Source organism: Sapajus apella, unplaced genomic scaffold (assembly GCF_009761245.1).
Source record: "Sapajus apella isolate SASKATOON/1434 unplaced genomic scaffold, GSC_monkey_1.0 scaffold10, whole genome shotgun sequence".
NCBI lineage: Eukaryota > Metazoa > Chordata > Mammalia > Primates > Cebidae > Sapajus > Sapajus apella.
Genome location: NW_022436950.1, coordinates 1,163,777 through 1,189,036, shown reverse-complemented (window position 1 = coordinate 1,189,036; position 25,260 = coordinate 1,163,777). Strand labels below are relative to the sequence as shown.

At 53.9% G+C, this 25,260-nt stretch overlaps 1 protein-coding gene across 7 annotated transcripts in view; it reads right to left on the bottom strand.

Moving 5' to 3' along the window:
* The window catches only part of HDAC4 (histone deacetylase 4), a 341,339-nt gene that overhangs the window by 236,291 nt on the left and 79,788 nt on the right, over positions 1–25,260 (bottom strand). The window contains exon 1 of one of the 7 annotated variants that reach the window (XM_032277728.1): positions 15,178–21,632. The exons of the other annotated variants lie outside the window; for them this stretch is intronic. The gene's annotated coding sequence lies outside the window, so the exon portion shown is untranslated. Of the gene's footprint in view, positions 1–15,177; positions 21,633–25,260 lie in introns of those variants that run through there. 7 annotated transcript variants of the gene reach the window in all.

Sequence of the window (25,260 nt, the reverse complement as noted above, 5' to 3'; positions counted from 1 at the left end):
AGCTGAGTGCAGGAGCTGAGGCCTCCTGTTTGAGGACACAGGGATCCCCGGAGCAGCGCACAGGGCACCTGGGGGCTCCCTCGGGCCGCTCCGCTTCCAGTTGCCGTGCCTGCCAGGTGGTTTTCCTGGGGTTCGGGTCCATCGCACCCTGTACTGAGAGGCTAACCTGTGTTACCTGGACACAGAGTTTAGGTGCGCCCAGTGATGGCATAAAAATCCTGAAGGCAAGAACCCCGGCCTCCTTCCTTCCCTAGGACACCTTTCTAGTGGGAAAACATTTAACAAGTATTTGCTAAGCACCTGCTAGGGCCCTAGAACTCTAGAAGTAATAGGAGGATTTTAAACCATCCACTTGCAATTTACTAACTGCCATTTGTTAATTTACCAGACACATTTCTAGCAAGAACTGGGCCACACAAATACCAGCCCACCGTCCCCCAGCCCACCCTCTGCTGCCTATGGGAGGAAGAGCAGCTCATCTCACAAATCAGGCAGAAAGCTTGTGGATGCTCCCATGCAGTGCAGGGTCACTGAAGTGTCACACTTATGCTAAAATAGAAGTGTCTCATGATCTGGCTCTATAGCTCCAGGGCGACTCAGATGAGGACCGCAATCACCAAGCAGGTGCAGCCACTTCCGAACCTGGGCACAGAGCCCTCAGTGGGCAAAGCCCCAAGGCTGGAGGGACCACAGGAGGCTGTCTCTTTGCTGTGGGGACATGGACAAGGGCAGCTCCTGTTGCGCCTTAGCAGAGGACTGACAGATCAGACTCGCATGTGGAAAGGTTCCTGAAGCTGTGGATAGGTTGAGAGGGAGTCTGGAGGCTACCTGGCTTCCAGGGCAGAGACAGAAAAAAGCAGAGTGTAAAGAGACTACGGGAAGGCCGTGCCACTGCGTGTGGGACACTGAGTCCACGTGGAAGGTGGAGAAGAGGGAAGAGCTCTGTCGGATCAGGCTTCTGAGTGGGTGGGGCTCCCTCTGGGAAAAGACAACAGCAGTGGGAACAGCTAGGGCACAGAGAGAGGTATTTGTGGGCACCCCAGAGTCCCTCCTGGCCGGTTCTCAGGACAGCAGGCAGAGCTGGCACCACAACAGGGAGCTGGAAGGAAGAGGGGTGGGGGAGTTGTGGGCCCTCCTCGGAGGCCGCAGAGGCAGCAGAGCCCACCCCAGCCAGGAGCTCAGCGTCTCAGCTTGCTCTTCTATAAAACAGGGCCATGCCACTCCTCCCTCAGGGTCATATCAGCATCATCCAGGTCATGGATGATGGGCCACAGAAGGGAAGCCTGTGCTCTGACTGGGGGTGGGTATGTGGAGGCCCAGGAGAGACTCTGTCCAAGGGCTTCAGGACCACACCCGTCAGATAGGACTTTTACTGCTAGGGAACAGCTGCTAAGGGTTTTTTAATAACGTGAAAAGATGCTTACAGGCAGATTTTTATTCATCCAAAAGCTGGTTACATAAAAACCAATGAGAACAAGACAAGATCGGAGCTGGAAGGAAAGGCATGAAAATGTTCCCGGTGGAGCCCAGGGTGACAGGCCTGGGAGTCAGAGAGATTCTCCCCTTCCTCTGCCTCTGTCCTTTCTACAGCTTCCTGCGGCCAACAGGTCCTCCCTCATCGGCAGAGAAGAGAACAATGCCCCTGGTTTGTTAAAGGAGAGAGCTCTTGGCATTCTCACTTCGCAATTCGCTGTTTGCTTTAGTGCTCAGGCTCTGGAAGGCTTTCCATTCTGTCGTGTGTCCAGCTGACCGTTCCGTTCAGCTTCATCTTATTTCTTAAGCGGACATCCTCACCAAAACCATCACCACCAATGACTCCTGTGCAAACAGACCAGAGAAGCAGGCCGCTTGCTTGAGCTCTAGGGCAGCTGTCTCTGCAAACCGCGTCACACACTCCCAGAGCGCCTCATCGTCTTCCTCAGCGTCTTCACCACTCAGTCACCAACTCACACTTCATTTACAACAGCTTCTTAGGGGGCACTGAAAAAAGAGCCAGTCACTAGAGCTACCAGGCAATGCGCACATCTACAGGGGACCCTCATCTTCACAGAAGCAGGAGACAACGGAGGATGCCATCACCCCCATTTTACAGATAAGGACAGTGAGGCACAGAGAGGCTCAGGGATGGTTCAAAGTTAATCCAGCAAGAAGAAGGCAGCAACAAACTGGAACCCGCATGGGCTTCCCTGGAGCTGTGTCCTTGGGCACTCTGCTTGTTCAATCAGAAAGCCACCACTTTTTTTTGTTTGTTTGTTTTTGAGATGGAGTTTTGTTCTTGTTGCCCAGGCTGGAATGCAATCGTGTGATTGATCTTGGCTCACCGAAACCTCCACCTCCAGGGTTCAAGCGATTCCCCTGCCTCAGCCTCCTGAGTAGCTGGGATCACAGGCATGCACCACCATGCCCAGCTAATTTTTGTATTTTCAGTAGAGATGGGGTTTCTCCATGTTGGTCAGGCTGGTCTCAAACTCCCAACCTCAGTTGATCCTCCCGCCTCAGCCTCCCAAAGTGCTGAGATGCCACGCCTGGCCACCACACCTGGCCACCACGCCTGGCCACCACTCTCAGAGCACAGGCACACACACATATGCAGAGGATGTGCTTGGCTGTATGTGTGCGCTGGGTGTGGACACCAGCACTATGCCCGGAAGAAGGCCAGTACCCGCCTGGACCAGGGTCTCTGCTGACAGCCGCACAGGGTGGTCACAGCCAGTCCTGCAGCGCCCTGGCCTGGCTGGTTTTCTGGTTTTTCCCCATTTCACTGGCTACAATCTTTCCTTTTTCAGATGCAGACAGCCAGCTGAGTGCTGACACTGTGATTCTAAAGGTCACCCCGTGACATTTCCTGTGGCCTCAAGTACCTTGGAAGGCCTTGGCAGATCAGGGTCACAGTGCTGGCTGGCATTTAGGAGAACCTGTGCTGTTTTATTTTTTAGGACTTTGCATTTATCTCATCATTTCTGGCTCTGTTTCCTTGAAAATAAGTCACTAAATAACAAATCAAGGCAGCACTGCTCAAGTGTATCCTGGACAGGGATGAAACAGGGTGTTGCCCGCCGCCAGGGCCGGGAGCTGTGCTTCAGCTAGGTTAGGGGGCATGGGAACCAGGACTTTCACCTCAGCCCAGGAGATCGCTGGGGGCAGATAAATTTAGAAAGCGTGGATTAATGATTAATGACTAAACTCACTCACCAGGCCTGTCAGAAGCGGACAGTCCTGTAGCCATTTGCCCTAATTTACCTCAACATTCAATATTTGATGGTCCCGCCAAAGAAATGATCAGTTCTCTAAATGGCTCCAAAACATGTTCACAGGGCTGAAAAGAACAAAGGAAACCACCATTTCTGTTTGTGTTTATGTTTAAAAAAAATAAAAAGGAATTAAGCCTTATGCCACTTCCTACAACGGCTGGCCTGCGCATCCCTGGGTCAGGGCACAGGTGACTCCCCAGAAACCTCTGGGCCCACGTGTCACTCTGTGGCTCTGACAGAAGTGGGGACTGAGGACAAGGCGATCACAAATGCGCCTAAGCCCCCGACCTTCCCATGAGCAGCCAGCACTCCCCCAAGCCTTGGCTGGATGATGAGGCAGGCCCACGGCTCCGTCAGACAGCAGCCCAGGGCCTCCAAAATGGACTTCCCTCCTGAAAGGGTCCCACGCTGTCCCAGAGAGCAGCACTCGATGCCAAAAACCTGTGGGCAAGCCACAAAAGTCCCCACTAGAAGACAGGTCCCAGAGCTTTGCACTGTCATTTAACTCAGACACTGGTGTGACAGCACAGGGCTGAGATGGGGGTGCAGAGGTCTGCAGCTCCCTGTCCAGCTGTGAGCTGCTGTGGAGCCTTGCTGTGCAGCGGCTTCCCTAACTCAGGGAAACCAAGCAGGGCATGAGAACGCTTGCCCATCATGTGGTCACTGCTGGCTAACGAGGCCTGAGGATGCCAGGCCCCACCCCACTGGCAGCCCCCATCACAGCACCAGTGCCCTCGGGATCATGCCACGCTGTCACGGTGAGCCCCATCTGCTCAGAACCCTCTGGGCTCAGCCCCACCTGACACAGGGCTGTGCCACATCAGAAGCCACAAACACAAAGAGAAAATCTTAGAAAGACTATGTTCATCACTTTAGAACTCTCGAGAAAATGGAGACCTTGAAAGTGAAAGTGAATTTCCTTTTCTTTTTTTTTTGAGACAGCGTTTTGCTCTTGCTGCCCAGGCTGGAGTGCAGTTGCGCAATCTCAGCTCGCTGCACCCTCCACCTCCTGGGTTCAAGCAATTCTCCTGCCTCAGCCTTCCGAGTAACTGGGACTACAGGTGTGTGCCACCACACCCGGCTAATTTTTTGTATTTTTAATAGAGACGAGGTTTCACCATGTTAGCCAGGATGGTCTCAATCTCCTGACCTTGTGATTTGCTCTCCTTAGCCTCCCAAAGTGCAAAACAAAAAGGTAAGTAGTGTTCTTGGAATTCAAGTAGCACTCTGTGCATATTCCACAGATCCCTCAAGTCCAATCACTACTCCTGGCGCCACAGCCGCTAAGTGCCTCTGTCCCCACACAGCCACCACTACTGATGCAGAGGTGGGAAGACACCAAAAAAAGGCAGGAATCAGCACAGTATGATGGAAGAGATACCTGTGTGTCATGGGTCTTTAAGTTTGCTGAAATCATAATGGGTAAAATATATTTCACAGGATGAAAAATTAACGGACTAAAACATAAACAAGACATTCCACGCCAGATAATTCCCTCACCAAATGTTTGCTGACAGCAAGCTCAGGGAACAGCAGAAGCCCGTCTGGGCTTCCTGAAGCAGCCAGACCTCGGATCGAATCCCGGCTTGACAATGGACTGGGCTGGTGTCCTGGAAAAGCGGTGGCTTCTAGAGGCTGGTGAACCCCCTGGGCATCACTGGGAGATGAGAGAAGCTTCCAGGACCTGACACATGGTAGGGATCCAGAATCGCCAGAGCTCTTGCACCCCAGGGGGAAATGAGGCATCCTGAAGTTGAGGTGCAAGCACGCCGTGGCTACTCTGGGGCCCTGCACTCCCAGCTGTCGCAATCACACCGTCACTGGGGGAATGCTGTGCGCTCTACGGGAACCTCCTCATTTACTCGTCATAGCCACTAGGGAGCAGGTGACCTGCAGCCTCATTCCACCCACATCCCATGCACAGCATACACAGGACCGGCAGCGATGGGAACAGCCTGCCACCCCTTACAGAGCTGTGAGACTCTGGCTCAATCATTTATCCAGGACCCAACAGCGTGGACATCATGACACTCCACCTACAGGGGGAGGTTAGAGAGGCATTTAATCAGACGCTTTCGGATGACTTTCATTTAATTATCTCTCAGACACTTAACTCTCATACGATGAACACTGCTATTTCCTCCGAAATGTACTGAATCCGGAAGCTCCCCTCATCGTCAGAGCCTACCTTATTCCAAATATTCGAAGGCTGGAACCAGGACGAGCCTGCCACCGTGAATATTCCCCCAACACCAACACATCCACTGCCAGCATCCAGGTGAAAATGCCTCGTCACTGGTCCATCCTCTAGAATAGGTTATTCGTTTTCTTTTAACTGCAGAAAGGCAACTTCCAGATAAAGAGATTTCAGTACAGGCACAGAGCGTGGTGCCATGACCAGGATGGAGGCACCTAGCAATCCAAATAAAATGCTTACATGGTCTCATCACAGGCAGACGTTCTGATCCCCCCGCACAACCATGGCGCTGGGGTGCCGAAATCAGAGGGACAGGCACTCGAGGCAAGGCCAGCGGCGTTTATCACAGCTGCAGGAGGGCGGGGTGGCGACACGGGCCTACCCGTCTTGACGTTTAACAGGCTAAGGGCCGACATTTGCTTACTGGCTAAGTGATTTTCAATACTATGCATGGAAACAAAAGCAAATTCCTTGAGTGAGAAGCATCACGGGCAAGTTCCTGCCCCCTGCACTGGTGGCCTCCCCACGGCTCTCACAGACCCTGGATCCAGTACAGCCCAGCTGGGGCCTGGGGACTGCACGGCTGCTCCGCTCTGCTCCCGGCATGTCACCATGTCACAGGGGAGGCACACACCAGATGAGCCAACCAGTGACGGAGCGGAGAGCCTGCAAGGACACAGCTGAGGCCCGAGCAGATGGGAGATGGGAGTCCTGGGACTTGGGAGGCAGGGGAGGTAGAGAAGGAAGAGGGGTCCCATCCGAGGACTCCCTGCAGTACTCCGTGAATCTCTCCTGAATCGCATTCATAAGTGCCTTTCAATCCAAGCCTCAGAGGGCATCTCCGCTCCTTGCGACGGGGCAAGCCCTGCGGCATGGTCGGCGCGTCCCTCTCTCTAACACAACTTCTCTGGCAGCCTCCGAACAGCCTCGGGAAGGGGCATGAACTCAGCAACACACTGATGCTGGTGCAGGCCAAGCGCCATGAATGCAATCCCATTTGGATACGAGCATTCCCTTTTACACTAACTGGGAAATTCAAATAGACGATGCCTCGTACGTTCAAATCACTGATAAAGGACGATCCTGAAACCCTCAGCCTAGGGCCGTCCTGAGCGCACTGTAGGTGGCCACCGGCCACATGTGGTGACTGAAATTGGAATTTAATTTAATTTGATTTGAAATCCAGTTCTTCGGTCACAGCATCCACATGTTGACATGGCCACTGACGAGGTCCACAGCCAGGCGTGGCCAGTGGCTGCCCCAGTGGGCACAGCACTAAGGACCATCCCGGAAAGTCCCCAAGTGGAGGACAGAGGAGACCTCTTCTTTATAAAGCCCTCTCTGTATCCCTGTGTCTTTTCCTCTTTTTCCAAATGAGCAGGAAAAAAAATTCCAACTGAACTTGACTCTGCTCCATCCATGTGGACAAAGCTGGGCTGAGCTTTGCTGCAGAACAGGGATGAAAGCGCAGAAGTGGAAATGACACACCGTCGCTCCTGCTGAACCCCAGAGGCTGCAGAAACACCCCATCTTCCCCTCTCCGGTTCTCAAGGAATTTTTCCAACTGCTCTCTCCTTTATCCTCTTCCATATTGCAGGCTGCGTGATGGGAGGGAGAAATGAGAGAGAGGGAAAGAAGGCCGTTGTCCTCACCCATTCCGTCCACTGTGTCCACGCTGTGCCAGGAAGTACTCAGAGGGGAGCATCTTCGGGGTCCATGTGAGACCCCTCCCTGGGACAAGGGCCCTTGGCTCCGGGCTCCCCTTTTCCTGGGGCTGCTCGTCCACAAGAATAAGCTCTGTCCATTTCTCTGGGCTCCGACGGCTCTGTCTGTCCCTCCTGCTGCTGCTCAGCAGGGTCCCTCAGCCCCAGTGGGGAGCAAGGCCTTCCTGCAGGAACCCCTCCAGGCAAGCACAGCCAGCACCCCCCGCGGAGCCAGCCGGGTGCCACCCCGTTACTCAGCAGCGGGAGGACCCTCTGGAAGGGGCTCTGGTTCTGAAGTCTGTCTCCCAACCGAGAGGTGATGGCAGGGCTGAGGGGCGCTTGTGTGGCGCCAGAGCTGCCCCTCCGTGAACATTCCTCCTGCCTGCTGAGTCCTCGATCTGCTCTCAAACCAACAGCTCCAGGACGAGAGCAGCAGCCCACGGGCAGTGATGCCAGGCAGGCTCCCACACTGGCCCACATTTCTAAATTCTGCTGGTGCTTTTCTTTGTTTTTTCTTCTTTTTCCCTCTTAAAACAGGGTCTTCCTCCGTCACCCAGGCTGGAGTGTAGTGGCATGACTTGGTTCATGCAGCCTTGACCTCCCAGCCCAAAGCAACCTCCTGCCTCAGCCTCCTGAATAGCTGGGACCACAGACACATACCACCACACCCCGTGGATGTTGTTAACTTTTTTGGAGAGGTGGTGTCCCTATGTTGTCCAGATTGGTCTCCAACTTCTGACCTCAAGCGACCCTCCCTCCTCAGCCTCCCAAAGTGCTGAGATTACACAGGCATGAGCCACCACACCAGGCCTATTTGTTTCTTTATAAAAAAAAAAAGTAAGTTGTAATAAAATACTACAATGCCACTACAGTGTGATTCCTGAGTGGTAAACGTCACCACGTTTTGTTTCTCCATCAGTACTGCCAGAGAGATTATGCCTAGGACTGATACTACAAGTCTTTTCTTTAAAAAAAAAAAAAAAAAAAAGGGCAGGGGGTAAGGGCTTCAGAGGCCTTGACTGTGCAGTCAAGAATAATTCCTAGCCACGGAAAATCACCCGTCAGGACGCTGTATACAGACAGCTCACCACAGCAAACAGAAAACATCCTTCAGGTCAGCGTTCCCAGTCTGTGAAGAAAAGAAAACCGGAATGCCTGCAGGCTTTACTCTGAATCACTTAGAACTCCACCCTGATTGGAGAACAGTGACCCTCTGTGATGGACAGGCAGGCAGCGAACGGCCAAGCCCAGAACCCAGCATCGGCCAAAGGACGCGTCAAGCCGAAGTCTCAGGCGAGTTCATTTCAGAGTCAAGGGCAAGGCCACCCTGGCAGCAAACTCATCTGGCTACTCAAATTAAAATATTGCAGAACTAGCACCAGAATGGCCAAGCTAGAAGACAGGAGCGGAGAGTGGAGGCCCTTCCGCACGTATCCAGACTAGCAAAACCCCTCGCGCTCTTCATCCAAGCTCAGATGGGCTAGCAGAAAACCTGGGGTTTTCAGGAAGGAGAATCTGAGCAAGCCCTCCAAACACCGCCACGGGTGCTGTCCCTCTTCTAGCAACATGGCAGAAGCAGCCCAGTCACCCAATGGCTTCTTGGTGTACATGGCCCAGCTCCCAAACCCTTGAGCCAGGCCCCAGCCCAAGAGCACAGCACCGCCACCTCCCTGGGCCTGAGCACAGAAGCCACGTGCTTCCTGGGCGCACCCCTGTGGGAGGAAGCATGGCTCAAGGCAGTCATCTGAGAACTCTCACTCTTGAGAACGGCAGGACATCTTACTCCTCTCCAAAGCCGTCTCTCGAGTTAGGGTCTCACCCACTGGAGGGGCTTGCTGGGGGTGTGGGAATGGAATTGCCATGACAGCCTCAAGCAGGGTGCCACGAGGGCTCAGGCCCGAAGAGCCTTGGGAGGGAGGGGAAAGGCGTGGGCACTGCCTGGGCACTCTGCCTGCTGGGCTGAGTGTCCTCAGGAGTCTCAAATGCCCCCAGGTAGGAGAGGTCACCACCTCCACGTACAGAACAGAAGGCCAGCTCAGAGTTCAGGGGGCAACGGAGCCCAGCTCCAGCCCTGGCCTCTTCCCACCCCACACCCGGCTTCTCAGGCCTGGGGACAGGAGGGCACAGGGACAGGCCTAGGGGACAGGGTCCCTGGAAGCCCTGATAACTGGACAATGTGAACTCATTTTCTCTTCCTTTTTATCCATGCTCCCGGGTTGACTTGTCATCCTCTGATGCCTGGTTCCACCCCCATCAAGACCCTCCATCCGGCGTGAAGGGAAATATTCCTCGCCCTTCTGCGGTTGCCACCAAGCAGCCATGGTGTGGCCCAGAGTGCGACCCGTGAGAGTGTCACAGGCGTCCCTAGAACAAGACCCAGCAGCGCACTTCCACCGTCTCCCAGCTCCTTTCAGGACAGCTCTGGCTTGCTCTCCCTTAAAAATTCTCTCATCAGCGTTATGTTGTCGGCTTTCTTTTTTTGTGAACTCACAATTGAGGAAACCAACAGGTTGAGTTGTTGCCTCAAGTAAAAAATCCAAGTCAACCCTGACGCTGTTCATGTTTATCGTCAAAACTGCTCACTTGTAAACAACACGGGCGGCAACGCGGCCCTCCCTCCTCTCTCTCCCAAAGCGGCTGCAGCAGCTGCCTCTCCTGCGCTCAACTGCAGGGCGCGGCGCTTGCCCATGCTCTCGCAAAGCCCCGTGCCAAGCGCTTCTCAGGGACCCCAGATACCCACCAGACCCCACAGGCCTGCCCCGCAGCCCTGGGAACATTCAGCACCAAGGTCCCACTTCCTGCCTCTGTCAATGCCTGCCTCCCAGGCCTCACCAGTCTTCATCCAGGTCCTCTGGAGCCCCTGCAGTACCCTCTGAGCTGCAGCGTATGGAGCAGGTAGGACCAGCTCTGCATCAGACACCTGGCTGCGGGCCCAGCTCCCCGATCCATAACAGGTGACCTCAGACCAGCTGCTTAGCCCCTCTGAGTCAGCTTCCTCCCCTGTAAATGAGGATGAAAGCAGGATATTCACAAAGCCCAGAGCTAGGAAGGCCTGAATCAGTGAGCTCGGGGCAGGAGTCCACACAGGAGCAGTACCTGTTGCAAGTATTTGGATTACATGCTGGGAGGATTAAATGAGACAAGCCGTGTAAACACCAGGCACACAGAAAGCATGAAATGATACCAGGTGGTGGCATGGTGTTACTTTCATTATTAATAATTTGAAAAAGCAGATTAACAGCTCAGACCCTGCTGAACTCAGAGCCCCCACGAGGATAGAAGCTACAAGGTAACAGACATGAAAACGTCCTAAAAGCTCCAGGTGCAAAGATGAAGGCTTCGTAAACTTGTTCTTCAAAAGATATGCTGCTTTAAAAAGGGACTGAGGATTGGCAAAAAAAATCTTCACACACATGGTGGTGCCCTTTTGGCAGGCCCCGTCAACACCACCACGTCCTGCCCTTGGCTCCTGGGGTCAGAGCTTGCAAGGAAGCTGTGACCCTGTGCCTGGTGTGCAGACTCTGGGCTTGTTTCTGAATCTCCTTCACGAGGCTTCGGAATGACACAGTGTTGACGCCGACTGTCAAGCGGGAACAAGATACCTTTGGACTTTCTAAAGTTAGGAAAGACAAGTATATATAATACACACACACACACACACACACACACACACACACACACACACAGAACACAAATGACTGGGCACTCAGGGTCTCTGTGGTGAGCCACACAGCCCAGCAGAGAACACACGGTGAGCTCCACAGAGTTGAGCTGTCCCCTCCCCATGTCCAACAGGACAGTCCCACACTTTCCTCAGCCAGCCTGGGGCAGGTCAGGGGGCAAGGCCTGTCAGGCAGGCTCTGTTCTTTGATAGCCTTTGAAGGGGGCAGAGGTACCCACTGCCACGTGGGCACATGCGGGAGGCTCATCCCGTTTCTTCAAAATACAGATGAGAAGGCGTCTTGAGTAACACCAATACGGCCACACTCACCCGCCGATCGTAACTGCACAGCAACGACCATGCAGTCAGTTTTCCTCCAGGTTGGTAGGCAGGGTTCTGGAAGCAATGGCAAGCACCCGGAGCTGACACAGGGAGTCTGTTTGGCAGCTGCACCTTCCTTACATTTTCTGGCCAATGGTAGGGAACATTCCTGACCCTTCTGTCCGTCAGCTTAGCTGAGCCTGGTGGGAGTGGCCCGTTGGGGGGTCTGCAGCTCTGGGACTGGGGAGTCTGGGTCATCTGTGGGGCCGACCGCATCCTGTGGGCACAGACACCCTGGCTTCAGCCCCTTTATGGAAGCCAGTCTGCGAGGTTGGGACGGAGGGGCAAAAGGCTTTCAAAGTTTTTTCTTGTTTTATGTAGAAACACTATTTCTACATAAACTATTTTTTTATGCTGAAATAAGTTCTAGAAGTTTCCAGATTTGTAGGACAGATGGGCCATGAAACTGCATTTCAAGTTTAAACACACTGGTTTAACATACATGCACACACAATTACAGTGCACACAGGAGGCTTTAACAAGTACTCCTCTGACCCTATTCCCTAAACACGACTGGGAACCAGGCTGCTACTGCCCACACAGGCCCTCAGTCTGAGGGCACTCAAGGTGACCACACAGGCAGCGACCACAAAGATCTCTGCAGCCACGGGATTCCAAAGGAACGCAGTGCTGTGGGCAGGCAAAACGTCTGTGTCTGCCCCACGCTGAAATGATTCCTAGCATCCTAGACTGCCTGGCTTCACATGAGAAACCTTGTACTTTTTTTCTTTTTTTTTTAGACAGAGTTTTGCTCTTGTTGCCCAGGCAGGAGTGCAGTGGTGCAATCTTGGCTCACTGCAACCTCTGCCTCCAGGGTTCAAGCGATTCTCCTGTCTCAGCCTCCTGAGTAGCTAGGATTACAGGTGCCCGCCACCACACCCAGCTAATTCTTTTTAATTTCAAGTAGACACGAGGTTTTACAACGTTGGCCAGGCTGGTCTTGAACTCCTGAACTCAGATGATCCACCCACTTCAGCCTCCCAAAGTGTTGGGATTACAGGCATGAGCCACCACACCCAGCCAACACTGTACCTAAGTAACTACTTCATGACCAAAGGTCTCAGATAATGCTGGCAACCTCTGTCAGCCTTGCTTCTAGAAACCAAAGGTTCTGGGTTTGGAGGGACCCCAGCTCTTCCCTGGGAAGTCTTTTTCCTGAATAGATCCAACTTCCACTTGTTTTTCTATCATTTCCCATCTTCTCGCACATTTAGGAGGCAAAAGAAGTTCATCTATCTAGTGATTCCAGGAGTTCCCTGGCCCATCTACGCATGGGTGAGCCCCCACCCAGGTCCAGCAGGTCAGGACTGCAGCAGAGGACACGGCCTTCCAGCGGACACCAGGACCTCAGAGGCCACCTGGCCGGCCCTATTCCCAGATGTGTCCCTGCTCAGGTGCCAGCAAGGACTGACTAATCCCTGACCTAGGGCCAAGCTATCCTGTATCCCACACTCAGTCTGTCGAGCCACCAAATCATCTGGCCCCGGCACACTCAATTCGTGCCCTTCCTGGTGATGATGCAAAACATAAGCTGGAAAGGAACTCTTCACTTACACAAGGCTGAGATGGGACGCCCGTCAGGTGCCCCACATGCCCCCAAACGCCCCCTATGTGCCCTCACACTGCCCAGGTGACGGCAGAACCCAGGTCCTTGCGTGCGGAGCGGCCAGGGCCCGCAGGGTTTTGCATGGTGACAAGGGGTGGGAGTAAGTGCTAAAGAGCAAAGGCCGGACCCCACCCCAGCCAACAACCGGGAGACCCTGGCCTGGTTTTCCACACATCCCCTGACGAGCCAGAGAGGATTCATCTAGAGAATCTTCTGGAAGGAGCTGCAGGGATGCATAGAGCATTCAGGGGTGTCCAAGGAGGCCCTAAGCCTCCTGCGTGCACCTCCCCAAGGGTGCCCCGCACCCTGGGCCCAGGGTGACCCAGAAGCAGCAGGAGCCGCAGGACCGCAGGGGCCACCAGGAGGGTGGGTGGCACTGTGCTTCCCATGCTTGCCCTCCAGTCTTCAGCACGCCGGGGAGCCTGGAGGCCCGGGCCATCCGGATGGCCCATTTCAGGCTGCACCCTCTGGCTCTGTGCCAGCCTTCCACCCTGGGTGCCCACAAAGGGTCTGGAAGCCCTGACAGGAACGAAGAAGAGAGCCCTGGGCACAAAGCCCGGGGCCTGGGACGGGGTCCGTGCGGTCATCCTCAGGTGAGTGGGGACTGTGCCCAGGACCCTTGGGGGACCGTAGGATACCTTTATCGACAAGAGGGTGTTCTGTTTAGAAACAGCACGGAGGAGCCGGAGGCCCCACACAACAGCGGCTCCCTGTGAAGCCGAGGCGGCCACTGGGCCCTAGGAAAAAGGGGCTTGAAGGGTGGGTGCCCCAAGCCCTCAGAGGACCAAGTGGCTGTGATAGGGGACCCCCCCACCACTGCCAGCCAGGGACCTGCAGAGATGTGAGGGCTCGGTGGTCACAAAGGTCTGTCTCTGCAGCTCCAACCTCTGGCTTAGAAAATGTGAGTGTCCCTGCTTCCTGGACCTCGCAGACTCACTAGGGACCCTCAACGTGGTATTCTAAATAGCCAAAGGGCAATTCCTGCTCAAGAGGATGCTCGTCAGAGAAGTCCTCCTCACTCAGACAACGATCTACCCACGGACGCACTCCGTCTGGGCAAGCTGCTGAGACGATTTTCTTGATTTTCTTTAACTTCTCTTTTAGAACAAGCAAAATGGAATGAGGGTGTCGGTGTGTTTCATGCCTTCTTTCCAGAGGGGTTAACTGGCCTGAAACACCACCCCAACAGCCACTGTGGATTTGGGGACTGCCAGACACATCTCCACACACCCCGAGCCACATCACGCTTTGCGAGTATCTCGGAATTCCTGATCCCCACCTGAAAACGGAACCCAAGGTCCGGCAGCAACACCCAGCAAAGTGTCCCCATCCCTCCAAGGCGAGCGACCACACAGCAACGAGCTGCGAGTAGCTGAGGATGGCCCATCCCACCCCCAACGGTGAGAGCCCAGCTGTCACTTGCCCTCTCTGGACCCCGTAACCCGCCCTCCCTGGGCCCCTGCTTCCTCTTCTGTGACATGGGGGTGGTCAGCATGCAGGAAGCCCTCCATGACGGTGAGGATCAGCTTAGGGATAAGACAGCGAGAGACCCAGGGGGAGTCCACTGCCTTGGGGACACGAGGGAGCCAGGGTCACTCTCTCCCTGATCAAGCTGGCCCGGGTGACAAGGGGATAACCTGTTTAGCACTCGGCAACGGACTTTTCCAAAAAGAATTCCACACTTCCATGAGGCTTAATCAGCTCGGGAGTGAGGAGTGACTTAGCTCCCTGTTTCCAGAGGGTCTTCTTAGCAAAGTGAGGAAGCTGCAGATCTCCCTGAAAGATCAGCTACCAAAGGAAAATAACAAGAGTGAAGGTATTTTTGGTGGAATGCATAACCTCCATCCACGGCCAGATACCGCTTCTGGAATGACACTTCTCATCTAGGTGAGCTCATTTTTCATATTTCAAAAGCACAACAATCTGCATTCACGGTGTAGTCCAAGCAGAGGGTAGTAAGCAGGCCTCCGGGTGTCCCCACTTCCAGCCCAGTGCAGGGGTTCGGCCACTGCAGAAACTTCTCATCTGCTAACGCAAAGTGCTGAGACTGCTGTCGGCCAGCACCCTCACTCTCCTGGGGCCTGCACCTGTAGCAGGGGGTTCACATCGAGAGTCCTCATCACCCCCCGCCCCAAGGGCAAGGCTGTCATGGGCGAAAGGTGGGTTCCCTTTCCTCTATACCCAAGCCCTCGAAGTGCGCTGCAGGTCACTGGAGGTGGCACAATGCCCCCAGATCCCCCAGAGGCTGAGTTCAAACAATCCAAGTGGATTCTTGATAACAAGCCGCCACCTCACTGAAGACGCGGAGCAGTTACATAAAAGCAAATCCCTTACGAGTTTCTTACAAAAGAGTTAATCATACTTACTTGGTACTTTACCTTCAGCCCAGACTTTCACTTAATCCCCGAAGCCCCTCCAAAGGCATTTTTCTGAGGGCGTTCAGCACCGCGACTCAGGAGAAACCCAAGCCCTGCTCTGCCGGCGGTGCTCACTGGGGAAGAATTCAGCCGCTCCGCCCTGACATCTGGTTTTTATTTCATATCCATGTTGTCACATTACATAACAAGCAGATGATACCGGAGATCACCGCAGTGTTTCGGCTGGAGAGTCACAAAGAACGCCCAGAACACTGTTTACATTCGGGGCCACGAACGTTCACCAAACCAAATTTAGTGCAGAGGCTGGATGACTTGAGGCTTAAGCCCAGCGCTTACAGTGACACCCTGGAAGAGAGGCGCTGGCCCCGCCTCCCAGCCACCTTCCACTAAACTCACTGCTACTCCTGCTTCCTTCCTCACTCCACTGCCAAGTTGGAGGAAAGGACAATTTAGCCCTGGCCTGCATTTGCTTCTCCTCACTTGGCAGGAGGCTATGGTCTTGCAGACATGTGCAGGACCCCCTGCCAGCAAGGGGCAGCGTGGGGTCCAGGGAGAAGACAGAGGTCAAGTCACATGGGCTCCACCCTGGGCAGAACGCCGCCAGCAAGCATCCTGGGAGCTGGGGGTCCTCATGGGAAGCAACCTCCCTCACTCCGTCCCCTTCTCCTTTGCTTATCTGGGGAAGCTGTGAGGACTGGTGTTGATAAAACATTCCAGCCGCACACTCAGGCCATGGGTGTGGCCATGCCAGCACAGAGGCCAGGAGCCCCTAGCAGAAGTGTGTTTGGAAGCTGCCCCCTCCCATGCTGCTGCCCAGTCCCATGGGACACAGAGGGAGGGTGGCCAGGGCAGCCCCAGCCAGCATCAGGCACAGGCCTGAGGACTTTCTCCAGAGCAACCCATCCTCTCAGGTCCAGAAAATGCCAGATTCCACAGCAGGGTTAGCCATCCAGCTAGGGAACCCGCTAAGGGGCTCTGTGCGTGGCAGGTGGTCAGAATCAAACCACTAAACCCAGGACGCCCTGCTGGGGGAATGGTCTGTGGCAGCCATCTAGCCTTGGGTGAACCGTTCTGCCGAAGTGCGGGTGAGGACATAATACGTCTTATTAGCACAGAGCATGGCCAAAGCCAATGTCATCAGTAGAAAAACCAACATGTCAATGACTTGGGGATCTGGTCTGCCCCAGATGTGGGTGGAAGCCACAGGTGTTCCCCGAGTCCGGTCCAGGGCTCCGCAGACAGCAGATAGAACAACTCGGAGTGACAGCATTGGTGTTTCGCGGATTCTGGATTTCGCTCTCCTCCCTGAACCAGGGTTAGAGAATGTTCGCTGCAGAGGAACCGTTTCACAGACTAGGTTCAGCAGAAAGCGCTCACAGTGTGTCTGTGAGAGAGCATGATGCTCCCTAGAGCACGGTGGAGACAAGGGAAGGCCCCTCCCATGAGCCCTGCCTCCACAAGGCTGCTTGGGGCAGGACTGCCGGGCAGAAAGAACACAGCACAGGCCCAGGACAGCCCTGAGCTGGCAGAGCTGAATGATTTCAGGTGCTCCCTCCTCTGCCCCCAGGGGGTAAAGGCAAACATGCAAATGGGATAAGCAAACAGAGGCCCCCAAAGCGGAGAAAGGCCAGGACCCTAGTGCCAACCAGGTAGGCCCAAAGCCCGGCTCAGCAAGCAGGGCTGGCAGGACTCACGACGGTGTGGGGCTTCTTGAAAATGCCCCTGAATTAAACTGTTGGCCTCCTCATCTGGCATCCTTCCCTGAGGACAGTTGTGCTGTCTCTTTCTCATAGTGTCATCTACACAAGGAGCAAAGGAAGAGGGCACAGCTGAGAAGAGAGAACAGACTCCAAGAGGCCTCCACTGCCCGCAGGGGAGGCAGGCCAGGGAGGCTGAGTGCAGCGGGGCCTCACTCAATGTCCAACACTTCCCTCCAATACAAACACACCGCTCAGAGGCTTCGACCCTTCCCCTGGACCTGACACTGGATCTTTGCTGCCCTGTGCCAGGTTAGCCATGACCTACAACCCACGGCCACTGGCCATTTAAGAAAATGAACCCTGACGTTAACCTGCTGGAGCCCTAATACTAAGCTAGGGCAGCACCGCAATTCCTAAACTGCTCGCCAAGAGCGCCTTTTAAACATGCTGCTGAGATCCGCGTGGTCACGGTCTGACAGGCAGGCCTTCTCGGCTACCTGTGCTTCCACTCCGGCATTACTAGGTGCCTAGAAGGCCTGTGAGCCTTTGTGGGCTCAAGCAGCATCAGAGGCACTTTAAATTCCCACAGAGTAAGGTGCCTGCTCTGCAGCCCCGGGGCAGAGCCCTGTAGCCTTGGGCCCGGGGGGATGGCCTGGACTCCGCGTGTCCCTTGCTGTGTCACGGGCACGTTGGTCTTGCATGGCACCGAGGCGTGTGGCACAAGCAGGCACTGAGCCCAGAGACACCCGAGGCGGACCGTGAGGCCGGGTAGCATGTGTCCAGTGCCGTGCAAACAGTGGATGAAGTGTTCTCAGTGGCGTCAGCTGTCCCGATCCGCAGAACGCCTAACTCCTGGCAGTTCTTTCCGAACATCCGGGAAATGTGGAATCCGAGTGTTACACCATCCAGTTGAAGATGACAGATTTATGATAGAAAACAGCACTGGCTACTGAGGACTTTGCAGGAATGGAGGTCCCTGTCATTACTTCACGGGGGAGGGGACACTGTGACCCAGGGCAGGCAAGGACAGCCCAGCCCCTCCAAAATCACACAAAGGGGACTCCATTTCTTACAGAACTTCAAGTTTCTGTTCTAAACAAACATTACAAAGCACATTTTAAACTACATTCTTACACGAAATTCCTATGCTGAGGCTTTTTAACAGCAGGTGCTAAAATAACAGTGAACAGTGACATGGCGGTGCTTCCTCACGGTGACACAGCAGGGAGCAGTCTGGACCGCAGCCAGCAGGGTCCTTGACCTAAGCGGCCTTGGGCAGCCCCCAGGCAGCTCTGAGCACTCCCCTGTGAAGGAAGAGCTCAGAAAGGGCTCCTCCCAGAGCTGGGGCTCTGTGGTTCCCGGGGGCCCTAGACTAACAGGAGGAAGGGGAGACAGAAGAATGCCCACTCAAAGCCTTACCCAAAAATCGAAAGTCAAGAAAAATCAAAACTACATCCTCTCAGTTTAGACCTGAGGAATTGCGGTGATGGCATGCATCACAGTCACCATCACGGAGCACTGGATGCCAAGGGGCCCACCTACCACACCGCAAGCTGGAAGGCGGGGCGGGTGGGCCGGGGCACCCCGGGCAGGGCAGGCACCAGGCCGGCCAGCCACATGTGCCACACAGTAAATGCTGCCCCTCCCAACTGAGACCCCGGTACTATCACCATGGCTCCTAGCACCCGACAGGAAGACGAGGGGGAAACTGACCACCGTGGGGAGGCCTCCTGCCCACCCCCAGCTGCACGGTAGCCCAGGAGCCCACACACAGGACATGCATGCACACACTTCCATGTCAGGCCCTTCCTTCCTCATCCGTTGGAAAGGAGGCCAAAGCCAGGTAGTCAAATTCACGAGGAAAATGTACCCCACTGTCCTCCGTCCTAAGGCAAACGCTAAGCACGGGCTGTTGGGCTACAGAAGCCGAGTCACCTTTCCTCTATGCACCCAAATAAACGAAAATGCCCACACCTGTCTTCACAAAAACGGAAACCTGCATCTTGAGCAACGTCCCTGCTGTTTCTGCCAGCATGTCCCAGGGCTATGAAGCTGATCTTCCCGTGGGTCTTCCAAGGCGTTCCCCTCGATGGTGCCGCGGCGCCAAGGGCAGATGTGGGGGTGGCCCAGCTGTCATGGTGCCAGCAGACCAGCCTGGCACGCAGAGAGGGAACCTGCTGCTCGTGGGCAGGACACGTTCCCAGTGTCTTTATCTGTAGAGGGAGCCCCAGGGCCTCTGAAGGCTGCTCCAGCTCTGCCAGGTGGGGACGGTGGGCAGGAGGCGTTCTCAGGCCCTCGCTCCCCACCATGGCTGCCGACGGGAGGCAGACGCGGTGTGGGCTGTAGCCTGCAGAGCAGGGAGTCGAGGTGGCAGCCTGGCGCTGGGTGTGCCCGGCTGGGGAGCTTCACCCAGGCTTGGGCTCCATCCCGTGCCTCTCACCAGCACACAGACCTTCTCAGCAGTACAGCCAGCTTCTGCCTCAATTCAATTCATATTTTTAAATATGCTCTTAATGGAAAGCAACAGAGGTACTTGACAAAATGCGCTGATGTGAATGTCCCTGCCCCAGCCAGGCACTAATTTTAGAAGGGGCTTTGAGGAGAAACCCAAGGGACACTCACTGGCTGGAAACGGCCTCCTCCCTGAGGAGTGTGAAGATCTGGACTAGAACCAAGCGTCCTCACGCTGCCCATGGGTCTGCTCCTCCAGTCGGGGGCTGGCCGTCCCACTGCACACTGATATCGCAGTCCGGACTCTTACTAACCTCATGACAGGTGATAGCAGGAGTCACCTCAGTTTTCCACGCCGCTTACAAATACGGCCGGTCAGGCCCTGGCACCTCTGGACCTCCAGATCTCCCAGACTGTCTGCTGGAAGCTACGTACACAGAGCAAGTTTCTTATGAAGACAAGGGCCTCAAAAGAAAGCCAACCTGCAGCACTGGTGACAGAAAGGAAGACAAAAGCCTCCAGGCCTGGCAATATGGCAGCACACGCACTTTCAGAGACATCAAACGATACATAGGCTGAGCTGGCTGAAGAGTGAGGAATACACTCCAAACACAGACTCAGGCAGGGCAAATCAAACACAAAAGCCAGCCCAGAGCCCAGGGCCTGCCCTGGGGACGGCCAGCGGCACTGCCACGTACCCACTGCACTGTCCCTGTGAGTGTGGGGGAGGGGCTGCAGCTCCCTTGGCAGGGGAAGCCAGAAGACAGGCCTCCAAGGGACACATCCGGGCCTGGGCTTGGTGCTGGCTAGAAGGGTCAGATTGAGAGAGGACTCCCCTCAGAGCTCATCATCACAGACCCCTCACAAGGGTTTGGGGAGAATTCAGACAACCCAGGAGGCCTGACAAGCATCCCTGGCACCTGCAAACACAGGCAGGTCCCAGGCGGCACCTCCCAGCACCAGGCAGAAAAAGGCAGAAACCCTCTCTAGAGGAACACGCTACCCACCTCAAAACAACATCCAAGAAGGATGGGCATAAAGTCACAGTCAAGAACCACGGGGGTCGGGAGTAAGCTCCAGAAAGACCTCAATTGTAGGAAAATCAGGCACTGACCCAAAACACATGTGAAGCACACTCGAAGAAACAACAGAGGTTATCCAGGGTCAGGCTGGAGCAAGTGGCCACCAGGTCCTGTCACTTAGTGACTGTGCAGCCCTAGGTGGCCTCCTCAACCTCCCTGTGCCTTAGCTTTCCATCTGCCAAAGGGGGATCGAAAAGCCCACACGCTCTGGAAGCAAGAATAAGAAAGAAAGAAAACAGATGTCTCAGCTGTTACTATTAATAACCATTAGAAGTGTCACATGGATCTGAATGATCCAAATGGAACTTGTAGAAACAAAACTGTCATCATTTAAATTTAAAACTAAATGAATGAGTTAACTAATCAAGTATTAATAGATAAAGCTGAAGAGAGAATTTGTGAACAGTAAAAGAGCACTGAAGAAATAACCCAGGATACAGCACATGAAGGTAAGACACAAAAAGCAGGAGAGGTTAGGGGACTGGAAGGACAGAGGGAGATATGCTAACACACACCTGTAAACCCAAAATAAAACTCTAAGCTCCCGACCATCTGAATGGACCCCCCCCCACACCCACCTGCCAACCAAGGGCATTCCAACATTAACCTGAAAAACTAGCTCGGGTCGCGATGGGAAGTGGGAGCCAGACGTGCCTCATGACACTCTCCCCCGTTTTGGGATTGCTGCCAGCACCCTCTTTAAGTCTGATGAGCAACATTTCAGTTTATTCCCTCCGAAGCCTGCCACCCGGAGGCTTCATCTGCATGGTGAATCCTCGGTCTCCACAACCCCTTATCATAATCCAGACATGCCTTTGTATTGATAATAACTCCTCCAACCAGCTGCCAACCAGAAAATGTTTAAATCCATCTACAATCTGAAAGCCCCGCACTCTGATTGTCCCGCCTTTCTGGACGGGACCAGTGTTCCTCTTCCACACTCTGATGCACGTCTCCTGTCCCCTAAAATGTGTAAAACCAGCTGTGCCCCGACCACCCTGGGCACATGCTGTCAGGACCTCCTGAGGCTGTCACAGGCACGTCCTTATGCCTGGCTAAAGAAACTTTTTGAATTGCGTGAGACCTGTCTCAATTACTTCTGGTTTACACACCTCATCAGAGTCCACGAAGGAAAGAAGAGAGACGACAGGAGGGCGAGGGGCAATGCCAAGGCAGGAGTGCTACAGAAACATTCCAAATGAAAGCCAGCACGCCCAGCCACACGCTGCAACACGCCCAGCCACACACTGCAACACGCCCAGCCACACGCTGCAACACGCCCAGCCACACGCTGCAACATGCCCAGCCACACGCTGCAACATGCCCAGCCACACACTGTAACACGCCTCACAGCGTCAACCTGACAGACCAGGCAGCAGAGAGAAAGTCCAGACACCGAGAAAGCCCAGATGGTACTCCAGGGCAGGACAAAGTTACCATCTCAACCACTGGGACGACTGGGTCGCCGTCTGGGAAAAGGTCACATTAAATCCAAACCTAACACCATACACAAGGGTAACCTCCAAACGAACTAGGCATGTAAATGTGAAAAACGAAACGGTACAAGCACTCAAAGAAAACAATCTGTAAGTCAAGAAAGACTTTCTGGCCGGGCGCGGTGGCTCACGCCTGTAATCCCAGCACTTTGGGAGGCCGAGGCGGGTGGATCACGAGGTCAAGAGATCGAGACCATTCTGGTTAACACGGTGAAACCCCGTCTCTACTAAAAATACAAAAAATTAGCTGGGCGTGGTGGCGCGTGCCTGTAATCCCAGCTACTCAGGAGGCTGAGGCAGGAGAATTGCCTGAACCCAGGAGGCGGAGGTTGCGGTGAGCCAAGATCGCGCCATTGCACTCCAGCCTGGGTAACAAGAGCGAAGCTCCGTCCCAAAAAAAAATAAAAATAAAAATAAAGAAAGAAAGACTTTCTAACCAGGACTGAAAATCCAGATGCAATTTTTAAAAAATAGTATGTTTGATACTTGGAGGAAAAACTCTTACATGGCAAAGCCAGCATGAGAAAGAGTGCCAAGATACAGTGGACAAACTGCGAGCAATTAGTTGCAATACACATAACAGATAAAGGCCAAAATCCCTTACATCTGTAAAACTCTTACAAACTGTGGGAACAGAGACCAAAAGCCTAACGAAAAAACCAAAGACAAAGAAAAGGGCCCTTAAGACCTGAGATGTCCTTCATCTACCAAACTGGCAATTACTATGCACTCCACTGCAAAGCCTTGTGGGAACAGGCTCGCTCAGACGCGACTGGTGGGAATGCAAATTGATATGTTTCCTACAAGACCTTCTGAGAAAAATCTAACAAGATGATCTATCTGCTTATCTTTTGCTAGAAATCGCTCCACAAACCAACTGTGAAGATACAACTCAGACGGCAGACACGGCGACTTACACCTGTAATCCCAGCACTTTGGGGACCAAGGTGGGACGATTGCTTGAGCCCAGGAGTTTGTGGCCAGCCTGAGCCACACAGCAAGACCCCATCTCTACAAAAAATTAAAGACAAAAAATTAGCTAGGCATGATGGCATGGGGCTCTCGTCCCAGCTCCTTCGGAGGCTGTCCGGGGAGAACTGCTTGAGCCCATGAGGTGGAGGCTGGAGTGAGCCACGGCCGCACCACTGCCCTGTGGTACACCAAGTGTCCCTGTGTAGGAGAGTGGCTGGAGGAATCACAGACGGTTTGCTGTCCACAAGAACCAGCAGGAGCCCGTGGACAGGTATGGCGTGGTTTCCAGGACACGCTGCTAGAGGAGCCGCCTACAGGACATTCTCTCTGTGCAAGAAAGAGGGCAGATTAAAGCACACAAGGCCACCCAGGACAGAAAGGGCAGCTCGTGGGGACAGGGTAGAAAGAGCAGGGGCACAGCAGGGGTAGGGGACCCACTTCTCTGAGTCTGGCTCCTACACAGTTCTGGCTTTTGAAACTACATTCGGGTTTCACATAATGAGAAAGCGAAAATTAATAAAATCAAAAATATGAAGGCGGGGGAACTCTAAAATGAAATACAAACAGAAACCAGTGAACCAAACCCATTTCAAATGAGTACCATCAGCACGCTGGGGCAGGGTGCGGCGTGCATAAGAGCCTGCCACAGTGGCTTTGGCCCAGGTATCCGGACCACATGCCCTCAGCCACGGCTGGACTCTAGTCCGGGGCTTCCTTTCCACAGAGGTTAATCATTCCGAGGTTAATCATCTCGGAATATTCTGGGATCGAGACTGAACAAATAAGTAAGTACATTACAGATTCCAAGAGCTCCACGTCTCATTGTCAGGGAGCGAGTAACAAATGTGAAAAGGAGAAGGGCGGCCGAGACCCTTGCGAGGCGGGGCTGGGGGGCTGGAACTGAAGGGCCGGGCGTGAGGGTGGGGCCGGGTGTGAGGGTTGGGGGCGGACCCACACACAACTATTCACAGCTGCCGAGAGCTGGTTTCTAAATAGCATTTCCCAAGAAAGGAACCAGGCCGCCTTGAGAAACAGCTGATCCCAGGCCGGGGCAGGGAAAGTACGGGAGACATCAGAACATTCTTCGTATCCAAGAGGGTAAAGAAGGGCCCCAAAACGGGAGGGACTTGCCAGAGACGCCAGCATGAAGGGGCTCTCATTGGCCAAACCGGAACAATTTGGGCAGCAGAATACATGCTGAAAATAAAAGACTATATCACCCAGTTAATCAATTAGGAGTCTATGAGTTTGAACTAATGCAAGTACCGAATAAGTAAACACATAAATGAGGAAGAAAGGAAAGCCCTTTCCAGCAGAAAGTGGCTACAGGATGTCCGCATTTCACGGCGTCCGCAGATTCTGGGAAACTGCTACTTAAAGCCAGGGAGAGGTCCTGAAACAACGCCAGGCCTTCAGCGGTCATTTGATTATAGCACTGGTGAGAAAAAACCTTGGTTTTGTTCTGTATTATTTCACTTACACGTCACAGTTTCCAAGAACGTCTTGAGGAGGCTCACGAGGGCTTCCCGTCCTGAACGTGACAAGAACGATGACACTAGAAGATGACCAGTGGCCACCACGACAATAACAGACTCAGGCAAGAACCCTCGATGGACGCTGAGACTCCCAGGTCAGGCTATCTGCACAGTCCCAGGCAGTGTCCCCCAGATACCTGCTAGCTATGCAGGGAACAAGGGTCACTTTGCGGCGGAGACACCTGGCAATGCCTGCTTCACCAAGGTTCTGGGCTGTGGTGGCGGCGGAGTATCACCGCCGTGGCCTCCGCGCTCAGAGGCATCACTGGAATCCAGTCGCAAGGAAACTGCCGAAACACCACGCTAAGAAACATTTCACAAAATAGCTGCCCCTACGCTTCCAAATCGTGAATGTCGTGAAATAAAAAACGATAAGGAGACGGTCGCAGAGCAAAGGAGATTGGGAGGACATGAGAATTCCATGCGCTGCAGGACTGGCGTTCCCTCACGACAACAGCACATTACCAGGCCATGAGCAAAACATAAAGAAGGGCTGCAGAGGAGCGGACAAGGCCGGAACACGGCCATTTCCCTGCTCCACTCATGTCCGCAGTTGACGAGAGATCAGGCTTACCTCAGGCCACGTGGCCGGCAGTAGTTGGGGGAGGGCATCCCATCTACCACTAACTTTCACCTGATTCTGAAAAAACATGATGCACATAAATAATCAATCATTCTTTGGATTATTTTTGCTGATTTTTTGTAAGTCTGAAATTAAAGCAAAACTAAACGTTGAAAAAAAGAATTTAAGGAATAAAATTCCCCATTATTACTACAAGACACTAATCTTCTTATTCAGAAAGTCCAAAAGAATATCAACAGGGGCCAGTGAAACACTTACAAAAAA